Genomic DNA, 13,761 nt, shown 5'->3' on the forward strand with positions numbered 1-13,761 from the left:
TTTTTATTTTTTATAATTAAAAAATAAAATGTAAAACTTCTCATAGAACCCTCTTAGACCCACTAGAATATTTTCAGAAACTCCCAAACACAGGTTGAGAAGTATATTATGGTGAAAGACATAAAGACAACACTCAAGAATTGCTGCGAGAGAGGCAAACATGAAAAAGAAAAAAAAAAACAGAAACAAAACCAACCAACCAGAGAATGTTCATTTACTGGAGAGATGAGTGAGGATAAACTTTTTTCTTAGGGAGAAAAAAACCTGGTAGTTTCTCCCACTCAAAATGGTGGTAAGAAGTGAATCGCTGTTTTGCCCACAATAATGTATATAGCCCAGCCACAGAGGTAATACTTACGATTTCTCCTCTCTGACCATACTTTTCTAAATGATTATTTTGTATTTCCTAAACATAGTCTTGCATCAATTCTGTTATTTACAGAAGCATTGGAAAATAAAATATTGGCTCAAAACCAAATGACTTTTCTGCTCTTTGCAGTGAATTGGAAACAGCTCACCTAACTTTTTTAAAGATTTTATTTATTTACTTATTTAAAGAGTGAGAGCATGCATGGGGGAAAGGGGGGGAGAGAGGGAGAGAAACAATCTCAAGCAGGCTCCACACTGAGCGTGAAGCCAATGAGGGGCTTGATCTCAAGACACTGAGATCATGATCTGACCCAAAATCAAGAGTCAGAGGCTTAACAGACTATACCACCCAGGCACCCCTCATCTAACTCATGACTTAAACAACAAATGGGTAGTCCTAGGCTAGAGAACTGGAAGAGATTTAGGCAGGATGGGCCAGTGGAGAAGACACATGTCCCCTTATTTTTCAATTTTTTGGGTGATGACTGGGTGAGCACAGCAGACTGGGGGGCACACCATCAACCAGAGACCTGTGCCTCATTACTCTGGGAGCACATCTGAAGGATTAAGGAGTTTTGGTTTTAACTTGAGAGATTTAAAACAAAACAAAACATGGTTTGAATACCAAAGACTGGCTTTTGATTGCTTTAGCTCTCCTATGACAATCGCCAGGTTTACAAGGTCTGCAAAAGAACAAAGAACCATCTACGTGAACTGAAAGGGTTAACACACATCCTAACTGGCTCCTTGCAACTGCAGATGGCTTAAACAGTGAGGAAATCTAGACATTTAAATTATAACTGTGCAAACAGATTTTATTAGTAAGAGTACTAAGCTCAGTGGAGGGGCGCCTGGGTGGCTCAGTTGGTTAAGCGTCAGACTATTTTGGCCCAGGTCATGATCCCAGGGTCCTGGGATGGAGCCTGACTTTGGGCTCCACACCCAGTGGGGACTCTGTTTGGAGATTTTCTCTCTCTCCCTCTCCTCTGCCCCTCCCCCTCCTCTCTCTCAAATAAGTAAATAAATCTTAAAAAAAAATGTTCAGTAGAGCCTTACTTTTCTGAAGATAATATTTTACCTTGGCTTTCACACTAGCTCAAAGAACTCAGGGCAGTGACTTGTGGTCAGCCTGGCATGGGGTGTCAGAAATCCATCCAAGAACATGCCTCATATCCTTGATGAAATATTGCATTTTCTATAAGTCATGGGGCTTCTCTTTCAAATCTGAGGCAATGGCTTATCAACAGAATCACAAATTTATGAGTATGCATGCAAAAGCAAAAAGGGGAAACTCAGTGTGCTCTTTGTGAGGGAAATAAGTCAATGAGCATTTATGAAATGACTGTGTAAGAGCAATTAACCATTTGGAAAATGTGGACTGAGGTTACTTAGCCAAGACCTATCATTACAGCTAATGCAATATCCCTGTGGCTCCATTCACCCAAAAATATATCTAATAGAACCCAATGTGGTCAAGTGTTTACTTACTGCTGCTTCCCTTAATAATGAATTTCAAAAGACTTATAGGCCCGGTACCTCTCAGTCCTGATATGTGCCTGTAATGGGAATTCACACAGCTTAATCAGAATTCACCTTCATGAAAATACAATGCTATAGATTCTGGTAGTGAAAGCAGCCTCAGTCACAAATTTTCTGACTGCTGCTGCCTGGGGTAATTAGGGGTTGCAATAGGTGACCCTGTTATGTTCTTATGTACAAAAAAAGGAGGTTCTGCTCACAATAGTATTCTGTGGGTAGCACGTAGTTCTCTAAATGACTTGGAGTTTATTAAGTCTTTAAAAATGCATAAAGAATGGTATTTTCCAAGTAAAGTGGCCAAGGCGGAATTTATTGGTTTGATAACTTCAAAATTAAGAATATAAATTATTGAGCCAGTACTTTAATGTTCTCTTGCTTTAAATAGTTGACAGGTACATTGAGGACTGAAAATCCCATTCATTGATAACAAACCAGTATCGTAAAATTATATGAGAGATGAAACACAGATTTTTTGTAGTAATATGTAACTTTAAATTTTAGTATTACTATTCATTTATCTACAATATAAAACCTGAAACATTACTTTTCTACTTTTTTCACTTTATATTGGAATAATGAATAAAGTCCATTAACACTAATGGTTTTCTTGCTTTTATTTCATTTATAGTCTAAATATTCTATCACAGAAATAGATGTACAGAATAAAAATATTCTAATACAAACAAAACCCAGAACATCATGCGAAGAAGGATATATGCATCTTTTGAAAATAGTATGCCCCTAAAACATGTACCTGTAAAGCAAATTATTTTGAGTTAACTGGGTGTATTTCACAAGTTGAAGTCTTTTCAAAATAAACATAAATCTATTTAGGCTGAAAGGGAGACACAAAAGCAAAAAATGAACAAGTTGGTAAAAATCACAATTCAGAGTAACAGGACATGCTTTAGAGTCAGATCTGTCTGGCTTACATATCAGCTGCGTAACTCTGGAGAATTTATTTCCTTAAGACTCAGTATCTTCACATGAACAGACATTTTTCCAAAGAAGACATACAAATGGCCAGCAGACACATGAAAAATTCTCAACACTGATCATCAGGGAAATACAAATCAAAACAAAATTAAGATCTTACCTCACGCATGTCAAAATGGTTAAAATCAAAAACACAAGAAACAACATGTATTGGCAAAGATGTGGAGAAAGGGAAACCCTCTTGCTCTGTTGGTGGGAATGGAAACTAGTATAGCTGCTCTGGAAAACAGTATAGAGCTTCCTCAAAAAGTTGAAAATAGAACTACCTTATAATCCATCAATTGCACTACTGGGTATCTATCCAAGGAATACAAAAATACTAATTCATACAGATACATGCACCCTGATGTTTAGAACAGCATTATCTACAATACCTTAATTATAGAAATAACCCATGCCCATCAACTAATGAATGGATAAAGAAAATGTGGTATATATATAATATTATTCAGCCATAAAAAAGAATGAAATCTTGCCACTTTCAATGACATAGATGAAGCTAGAAAGTATTATGCTAAGCAAAATAAATCAGTCAGAGAAAGACAAACACCATATGATTTCACTCATATGTGGAATTTAAGAAACAAAACAAGAAAGCAAAGGAGAGGAGGGAAAAAAAAACAACAACAACAAGAGAGGCAAACCAAGAAATGGATTCTTAACTGTAGAGAACAAAATAATGGTTACTAGAGGGAAAGGGGATGGGGACAAGTGAAATAGGTGATAGGAATGAAAGTGCACTTGTCATGATGAGCACTGGTTGTTGTATGGAAATGTTGAATCACTATATTGAACATCTGACAAATATTTATTGAAGTCTATTTATGCTAGACAATATGTGCTAACTATTTAGAGATAAACTGGTGAGCAAAAGCAAATGTAGTCTGTATTTTTTTTAAAAAAAGGCAAACGTAATGCTAACCCTCTTAGAGCTTCCCAGTCTAAAAGGGGACATAATCAACTAATTCCACAACTAAATTTGAAATTATGACTGTGAAAACTACATGGTGTTCTAGAAACATATAAAAGGGCAGCTGAATTAATTAAAGAACAAGGACACATTCCTGGAGAAAGTGATGATTCAACTGAAATATAAAGAAAAATTAGGAATAAAATAAGTAAGGCCAGAAGAGGATTTTCTAGGCAGCATTTACAGTGCCCTGCTTGATGAGGACGCACTGTTCCTTAGAACAACTGAGAAAAGCCATTGTTCTTGAACTGCTAAGAGGAGGCAGAAACAAGGAGTTGAGGTGACATTGCCCTTGGACGGGTTGTTTCTACGCCCAAAGTCCTTGGAGAGTTTTAAACAGCGTGGTAACACAAACAAACCTCATTTGAAAAGATGATCCCAGTTGCAATGCTTAGAATGTCTTAGTGAGGAGCAAGAGTGGATGTGTGTAAGCCAACGAGGAAGCCGACATCATAGTTTAGGCAGGGAGCAGTGGTAGTTTGGACTGGGGCCGTAGTGGAATGGAGAGACGTGGGTGGATTTGGGAATGATTTATTAGTTAAAATGTACAGGGCTTAGAGTTGAAATGGATATGGGCTTTAGTGCTAAAGACCTCTAATATTATAAATCATCCTTTATCCATTGTGTCTTCTTCTTTTCTAGATGTCTATTTCATACCTTTTCCTTTATTTGCACCCCCACCCCTTTAGCTATCTTTCCTATCCCTCTTCTCAGCTGACATCCTTGTTTCTGAGTCATTAAGGAAAAGGAAATAATCAGAAGATACGTTCTTGTGTCCCCAGACTGCAGTTCCCTACCCACCTGCCAGCATCAGGACCCACATCTTCTATCCCCCTGCCGTTAGCCTGGTTATACTATCCAAGCATCTTCAAGCTGGTCCATCCACATGTGTACCTGATTCCATCTGCTCTCAACTTCTGCAATAACTCTCCTCTGTCTGTCCTCCACCAACTCTCTCTTTGTGTTTCATTCCCATTAGTGTGCAAATATGCTCTTTCTTCTCCCATGTTTAGGAAAAGAACTCTTGACCATATTTTGCCCCATGGCTACTACTATATTTTTCTTTTTCTTTTTCTTTTCTTTTTTTTTTTTTTTTTGGCTTGGTTTTAGGAAAATTCCTCAAAAGAGCTATTCGTACTTTTTTCCTCCAATGTCCCTTTTATTTCTCTTTTTAAAAATCCATTCCAATCAGACTGGCACCATTCCACCAATGATAAGTTACCATAATCAACAAAATTTAGTCCTGCGCAGCTCGGTATGGTGGGCCTAGGAAACACAAGAACAGGCTTAGAAGAAATTGAAGCCTTTAGTCACAAAAGCATCATCATGTTAATTAACTGTTATTTAAACCAGCCACCTAAACCTTTCATGTGAATTCATGTTGATTGACATTCTATCTGAGATCTTTGGGGATGTACGTGTTAGGAACCAGAACTAGCATGGACATTTATAATCTGTACCCCTTCCCTGTTGGCTTACTTCAGACCTTTCTATGATTCACAGCTATCTCAAAACTTTAATTGATTGATTCTTCAATTATACTGCATTTAGGGTTATTTGTGAAATAAACATACATGTTATCATCTTTACCAGATCATTGCAAATATGAGAAATAAAAAAGACGTCATTATTGACCACCAAAATAGCAGAATTTGGAACAAATTGTAGGTTTTGGGGGGAAAGAGAGAGAGAGAATCTTAGAACCGATTTTCTGAAACTGTTTTTCTCAATCGGTTTCTCTTATACTGAAACAGATGAAGGCAGAAAACAGTACAGTATATGAAGCAAAATGAACACAATTGTATTAAAATGGATAGACTTTAAGATCAGAGTTACAAATGTTACATAAATAAATAGCCTGAAAAATGTACTTTATCTGGAAACTAATGACTTTAATAAAATAAACTGTAAGACATCTTACATTTCTGCCATTATAGACTCCCTCAACATTCTCATTTGGATTCTACAGTAAGCATTCAAATTCTTATTTATACATCTGGCACAAGTCAAAACTGATGCATTTGTAAAAGGATTTTTTGATTGGTGTTGCTATTTGAGCAGATGAGTTGATTCATAATAACTTACAACTTGCTTCTGGTGGACAAAAAGCAATATTGTTATTTTGGCATTGAATAGTAATAAGGATCTCAGCATGGAGAAACTGAAGTTAGGCTTAAAGATAAGTACCAAAATATGTGCTAAAAAATGCTCTGTTGATCAAATTTTAATCTCAACTATATACTGTGAACATTCTGAATGTCTTCAGGCTTATAAAAAAAGTAATGGAGGTAAGGTATACATTTAGAATAATATACATTGGGTTTTCTTCTATGCTCTGATCAAATGCACACTTAGAAAATACTCAGAACACTAACAAAAAACCTGAAGAAGAAATAAAAACTGTTCACTGATGGTAAGATGAAGTCCAGTAACTTTAATTTTAAAATAGTCCTATCATGATTATTATGTGCAAGATATTCAATAACTATACATTTAAGACTGTCCGATATGGAAGTCCCTAACTGCATGTGGCTATTGTGGTCTTCAAATATGGCTAATCCTGAAGCGCCTGGGTGGCTCAGTCAGCTAAGCCTCTGTTTTCGGCTCAGGTCATGATCTCAGGGTCCTGGGATCAAGCTCCACATTGGGCTCTCTGCTCAGAGGGGAGCCTGCTTCCCCCTCTGTCTCTCTGCCTGCCTCTCTGTCTACTTGAGATCTCTGTCTGTCAAATAAATAAATAAAATCTTTAAAAAATAAAAAAAAATAAAAAATAGCTGGAATAACTTCCAATTCATGACTCTTTTAGAATCTATTGCAGAACTGAGGTTCCAGAGCGACCACCTGTCCAAACACCAAGGAGAGATGGCCAACTTCAAAGAGAGAAGAGACAAGAACATGCACTCACCAGGTAACTAGATGCTAATAAGAACAAAGCTACAATAGTTGACATCTTGGTGAAGGCCCAGGGCAGACTTACAGGAGAGTGTAGGACCCGTGGGACTTAGAAACTAGAGGGGTACACACCCTCTTGCAAGATTTTCTCCATGCATCTCAATATATAATTACAAAAAGGATCAGAGAGTCAAAAATATTGGTTTTGGTGCAGAGCCCTGGAGAGAGGAAGAGCAACTCTGCAGGAGGGCCAGGGAACTCCACTGATCCTTATCCCCATCTCCTCTTAAGAAACAAAGATCTCTTATACTGTTGGTGGGAATGCAAGTTGGTGCAGCCACTTTGGAAAACAGTGTGGAGATTCCTTAAGAAATTAAATATAGAGCTACCCTATGACCCTGCAATTGCACTACTGGGTATTTATCCCAAAGATACAGATGTAGTGAAAAGAAGAGCCATCTGCACTTCAATGTTCATAGCAGCAATGGCCACGGTCGCCAAACTGTGGAAAGAACCAAGATGCCCTTCAACGGATGCATGGATAAAGAAGATACGGTCCATATATACAATGGAGTGTTATATCTCCATCAGAAAGGATGAATACCCAACTTTTGTATCAGCATGGATGGGACTGGAAGAGATTATGCTGACTGAAATAAGTCAAACAGAGAGAGTCAATTATCATATGGTTTCACTTATTTGTCGAGCATAAGGAATGACATGGAGGACATGGGGGAGATGGAGGGAAGAAGAGAGTTGGGGGAAATGGAGGGGGAGATGAACCATGAAAGACTGTGGACTCTGAGGAGCAAACTGAGGGTTTTGGAGCGGAAAGGGGTGGGGGGTGGGTGAGCCTGGTGGTGGGTATTGTGGAGGGCACATATTTCATGGAGCACTGGGTGTGGTGCATAAACAAGGAATTCTGGAACACTGAAGAGAAATTTTTTAAAAATTAAATTACTTTAGAAAAAAAAAAAAGGAACGAAGATCTGTAGGAGGGAGGGAAACAAACACTTTCACCCTTAGAATACTGATGAGGGAAGGGAACAGAAAAACCAAACTCCTGCTTCTAGAAGGAGGAGTGCATGCAGGGGCCCACACAGCCAGAATATGGGCAGAAGAACTGAGAAGGCCACCACCTCTGACACCCAGGGATAAGGCACTTGCCTAAGGCTGAGACTTCATCAGAACAGAGAAGAGCTCTCACTCACCACCAACAAACAAACAAGCTTCAAGTACCAATAGTGTGCAAAGATACCTCCTCTTGAGATACAGTGACAAGGGGATGCCTTAAGTTGAGAGTCACATGGGTACTGCAGTGAATCAATTCTCATTCTAAACACAAGGTATCACTCTAGGAATTCAAATGTGAGTTTAATTTAACCACAGCAACAGAAAGCCTCCAATTCAGCCCAACTTCTAACTCAAACCTATATGTGAAAAACCTAGAAGATGGAAAAATGTGCCCATTTCCAGGCCGAATCAATATGTATGAAAAAAAACACACTCTCAAGAAACAAAGCAATCATCAGAACCAAACTCGGATATGAGAGAGAGGTTGAAACTACGGGGTAGGGAATTTAAAATAACTATGACTAATGTTTATGGTTTAATGAAAATGGTAGACAGCATGCAAAGTCAAGTGATTAATTTCAGCACAGAGATGGAACATTAAGACATGACTAAATGGAAATAGTGTAAATGAGAAAAATAGTAATAACAATAAAAATCACCTTTCATGCTCTTATGAGTAAATTCAAGGCATCCAAAGAAGACATAAGTGAACTTGAAGATATGGAAACAGAAATTATCCAAACTGAAGCACAAAGAGAAAAAAGAGTGAAACAAAAATAGAGCGGAGCATCTATGCACTAGGCCAGCATCAAACAGTATCACATATGCATAGTTAGAATCTCAGAAGGAAAAGAGAGAACTTGGCAAAAGAAATACTGTTTTTAAATAATGGTCAAGAATTTTCTAAAATTGACACACACCAAACAGCAGATCCAAAAACTCAGAGACCAATAAGCAGGAAAATACCAAAAGACAAAAAGCAAACCAAACAAAATATAACCACATGCATAGGGCTATCATATTCAAACGAGTGAAAGCAAAAGTTAGAGTGAAAATTTTGGTGACAGAAATAAATGACACATTTGATACAGAGGAACAAAGCTGAAAGTTGAAAAAGGTTGGAAAAGCCCCTGAATTTTTATGAGAAACCATGAAAAAACTGCAGCAATATCTTTAATGTACTGAAGAATAAAACAAAGCTATTAATCCAAGTTTCTACAGTCAGTAAAAATATCTTTCAAAGAGAAAGGAGATTTTATATATATATATATATATATATATATATATATATATATCTCTGAGAGAATTCATCACCAGCAGACATATAGTAAAAGAAATGTTTAATAGGGGCACCTGGGTGCCTCAGTTGGTTAAGCATCTGCCTTTGGTTCGGGTCATGATACCAGGGTCCTGGGATCGAGCCCCACATCAGGCTCCCTGCTCACCAGGAAACCTGCTTCTCCCTCTCCCACTGCCCTGCTTGTGTTCCCTCTCTCACTGTGTCTCTCTCTGTCAAATAAACAAACAAACAAATAAATAAAAAATATATTTTAAAATGTTTAATAAAATCTTCCAAGGAAAAGAAACATGCTGGGACAGGAAGTTGGACCTACAAAAGAAATGTAGAAGACTGGCCTAGAATAAAGTAAATTACATTTTTATTTCTTAGGTTAAACAAATGTAAAAACTAACAGACAGCATACAGCAGAAATAATAGCAATGTAGTTTGTACCTGCAGCAGACAAAAAATAAGATAAATGACATTAAGAACGTAAAGGATGGGAGAGAAGAATTGGGAATACAATGTTGTGAGATCTTCACGCTACATGCTGAGTGGTAAAATATTTGAATTTCTCTGATTATTTAAGGAATTATATTGTAAATTCTAGGACATAAGTAAATCAATGCTAGATATAAGATGGAATCATAAAAAAAAACTTAGTGAAACAAAAGTAAGACAAAGGAAGTGTAATAAGGGAACAAATGCTGAAAGATCTAGTAAGGAGAAGGCTCTCAGCTGTTCCAGACACCAGCCTTTGTGTCAATGCAACTCAGGACCCACAAGTAACACAACAGAGACTGCCACACTCTTGTGTGTCTTGTTTAAATTTCTGACCAAAAGAATTGTGAGATGGAATAATTCCAAATTGTCATTTTAAGCCGTTATGTTTTGGGGTAGATTATTACACACCAATAAATAATAGAGGGTGGGAAATTAAGAAATCATAAGAAATGAAAATCTATCCAAATTAGCCCAAGTAAAAATATCTTTATGATAAGGATATAGAGGTATCTCACTTAATTTTAAGAAGCAGGGTTTTGTCTTGCACATCACCAAAGTGTTCAGTCTGCAACCTGACTGGTACCTCTGTCTGGTGCCACAGGGACCCTCTGTATACACAGTTCGAGAGGATAGACTGGCCTGTCAGCCACATTGCCATTACCACTGACTGCTTTGTGGAGAGTAAGTATAAAAAGATAGTAAAGAGACATGGTTGATATCTGTGAGGAACAGGGAAGACTGAAGCAAGGATGTTAGTTCAGCACAGCCATTATATGACCAGAGGCTTCGGGTTTGGTCAAAGTGATTGAAATCCCAGCTACTCTATTTTTCATCTGTGAGGTATATTTCTTAGCCTGACTAAGCCTCACTTTTCATATAGTCATTTGGGATAACAATTAATAGATATATATTGGTATATAGATAGGTATATATTATGTTAATGAGGTGACTTTTGGAGTCCACCTAATGATGAATGTTGGTTTGGAGGAGAATCAACCAAGTGATCAGAGGGTTGGAAATTTCAGTCCCCCCTCGCCCACCTCCTTGGAGGAGAGAGGAGTTAGAGAGTGAGTTTAATCACCAATGGCCCATGATTGAATCAGCTGTGCCACTGTAACGAAGCCTTCATAGAACCCCAAAAGGACAGGGTTTGGAGAGCTTCTGTGTTGGTGAACACGTGGAGATTCAGGGAGAGTAGAGTGCTAAGAGAAAGCATGGAAGCTCTGTGTCCTTTCCCCATACCTTGCCCTGTGCATCTCTGCCATCTTACTATTCCCGACTTATATCTTCTTTAAATCTTTATTTTTTTAATTCAAATTCAATTAACCAACATATAGTACACACTTAGTTTCAGCTATAGTGTTCAATAATTTATCAGTTGCATATAACACTCAGTGTCCATCATATCACATCTTTTTAAAATCAACTAGTAATCTAGAAAGTAAAATATTTCTCTGAGTTCTGGAAGCCCCTCAAGCAGATTAATTGAACCTGAAGAGGGAGTCCTGGGAACCTCAGATCTATATCTGTGCTGTCAGAAGCACAGATAACAATTTGGGCTTGTTACTGGCACCTGACGTGGGGAGGAAGTAGTCTTATAGAATGAAGCCTTCAACTTGAGGAATCTGGAGCTATCTCCAGGGAGTCAGAATGGACTTGAATTTTAAGACATTTAGCTGCCGCCACAGAATAACTTGTCAGTGTGGGGACTCTCCCTCACATTGGAATTGGTACCAGAACACATTTAGTTGGTGTTAGAGAAGTGGGATTTGCTAGCATGGTCCTTGCTCATGAAAACATGTGATTCGGGAAGAAAAAGGATCAAAGTGGGGGATATGAAGAACCTTTGATTCCTGGGTGGCCGGGTCATCACCCAGGGTATGGAGCAGCCAATACGCTGCACTCAGTTACTGAAGGTAAAGCTTACCAACGGAATTCAGAGATGGATCCAACTCCCAGAGAGCTGGTTCACTGGATGCATAAGGAAACACACAATAATAAGAAAAAGGTAAAATATACAATTCCTTGATTATTACTATCTGTAACGGCTAAAACGAAAGTGAAAGAAAGTGCTGGGTTGGGCCTTGATACTGAATGAAGGTAACATTTGGGTCAATCTGAGCTTTGGCCACTAGCCTCAAAGCTGCCTAGAAAAGGAAGATTGTACGGTGACAACAGAAAGCACCTCCAAGACCTCTGGTCACAAAGAAGATAATAAATATGGGGAAAGGGAAAAACCAAGAAACTTTTGAAAAAAGAGGATCTAGCGTGAAGGAGTTGTTTCATTTTGTGGATCAGTATCACCAGTTTCCTGAGAAACCTTTACTGAGATGAATTATAGGAGTGGCTCCTTTGGGAAGAGTGTCTGGTTTTAAATGCTGCAGAGTGAGAGCATATTTGGGTTGCTGGAATAATCATAAATGGCTATATGTGTTCCTCAGGGAACAGCTAGCCTGATGGACTGGAGAAAAGCTACTCACTGTAAGGGCTGTTTACCCTGAGAAGGGGAACTTTCCTTCATGAATGACAAATGGGACATCCCAGATGAAACAGCTGATATGCTTTGTATGCCAGGCTTGTGGGAGTGGCTTTATGGTGATTGGGATACTCACCCTCAGAATATGGCTCATCACCTAGGCCATGGTAAATGCTATGGTTAAGGAAGTTCTTTTCACATAGGCACCCCATATAACTTCATTGTTGCTAAACCAAAAAATAGTTCTGGAAGCTTTATGGAATCTGCTGTCTCAGATTGCCTTCATGGGTCTTACAAATGCTAACAAAACAAGTTAATTAATAAGGGAATGGGAAGAGACAGAGGGGAGAGTCACGAGGCTTGTCCAAGCAAGGTGGAAGTTTTTAAACAACTTTTAAAACAATTTTTAAACAAATAAAGAAAGAGGAAACAGAGAGGGAGACATCACAGGACCTGTCCCGGCAGGACAGAAATCTTTAGATGCTTCATGGATGGAATGAATAAAATGAACATCGACGGATTTTAAAAAAAGGTATTAGTATAGCACAATCTGTAGTTGGGTGGGTGAAAGGATCCTTATTGTTCCCCCAGCATTAAAGGGCCCCAAACAAGTCTGTTCTGTTTGGAGAAATTTAAAAAGCCAAAAAATAGAGATGTTTATGAAAAACTTGACCAATAATATCTTGAGGCAGTAGTTGGGCAGATTAATCAAGTAAAAGACTGCCAAAAGGGCCAGTGTCTCTTGGTTCCACCCCTTACTGGTGACACAAAGCCTTTTGCACAAGTGTGAGTAAAATGGTCTGTGGCGGCAGAAGTTTCCAGAATGCTTTGATATGTGAATCCCATGAAGTGGTATCAAAATCCATTGCTGAAGTCCTAACTTGGACTACACTTAAATTGAAAGAAAAAATGTAATGGTTAATAGGATTATAAAAGTTGGACTCTTTAAGCAGGTTTTATGTGAAGAAGTTGTTTCCTCTCCCTGAATGTTTTATGGGAATGGGTATTACATCTGGCCCCAGGGAACACTTCCCCCTACCTAGTATTATAAAACCAAAACCTGTTGAAGTCCAAAGAAAGCTACAGTTAGGAATGTCATGGCTAGTAAAAATCAAGGTTAAACTAAGATTTGTTTGAACAGATTTTATGTGGAACGGTTGCTTCTTTTTTTACCTGATTGTATTTGGGGGCTAGACACTGCGTCTGACTAGAGAACATTTCCCCTACCTAGTATTGCAAAACAGAAGGCATGTAAATGAGCCCTTCATGCCATATTAACTGAACATGCTAAATGAGAACCAGTAAGACTTTCTGAGCTCACACGGTCTGAAATAGAACCTAGAATGTTGGTAGGGAAACATTCTCTGTGCAGTAGCCCTATGTGGAGTATCGACTGGGGCTTGTAGCCAGAGTTAAACCCTTTTATAATAAACCAGGAATCTAGTAAGTAAAATGTTTCCCTGAGTTCTGTGAGCCACTTTGGCAAATTAATGCAACTCAAGGAGGGAGTCATGGGAACATTTGCTTTATACCCAGTAGGTCCAAAGTACAGGGAATAACCTGGGCTTGTGATTGGCATCTAAAGGGGGTGGTGGGGACAGTCTTGTAAAACTGAGCCCTTCACCTGTGGAATCTGATGCTATCTACAGGTAAATATCAGAA

Source organism: Martes martes (assembly GCF_963455335.1).
Source record: "Martes martes genome assembly, chromosome: 2".
Lineage (NCBI taxonomy): Eukaryota > Metazoa > Chordata > Mammalia > Carnivora > Mustelidae > Martes > Martes martes.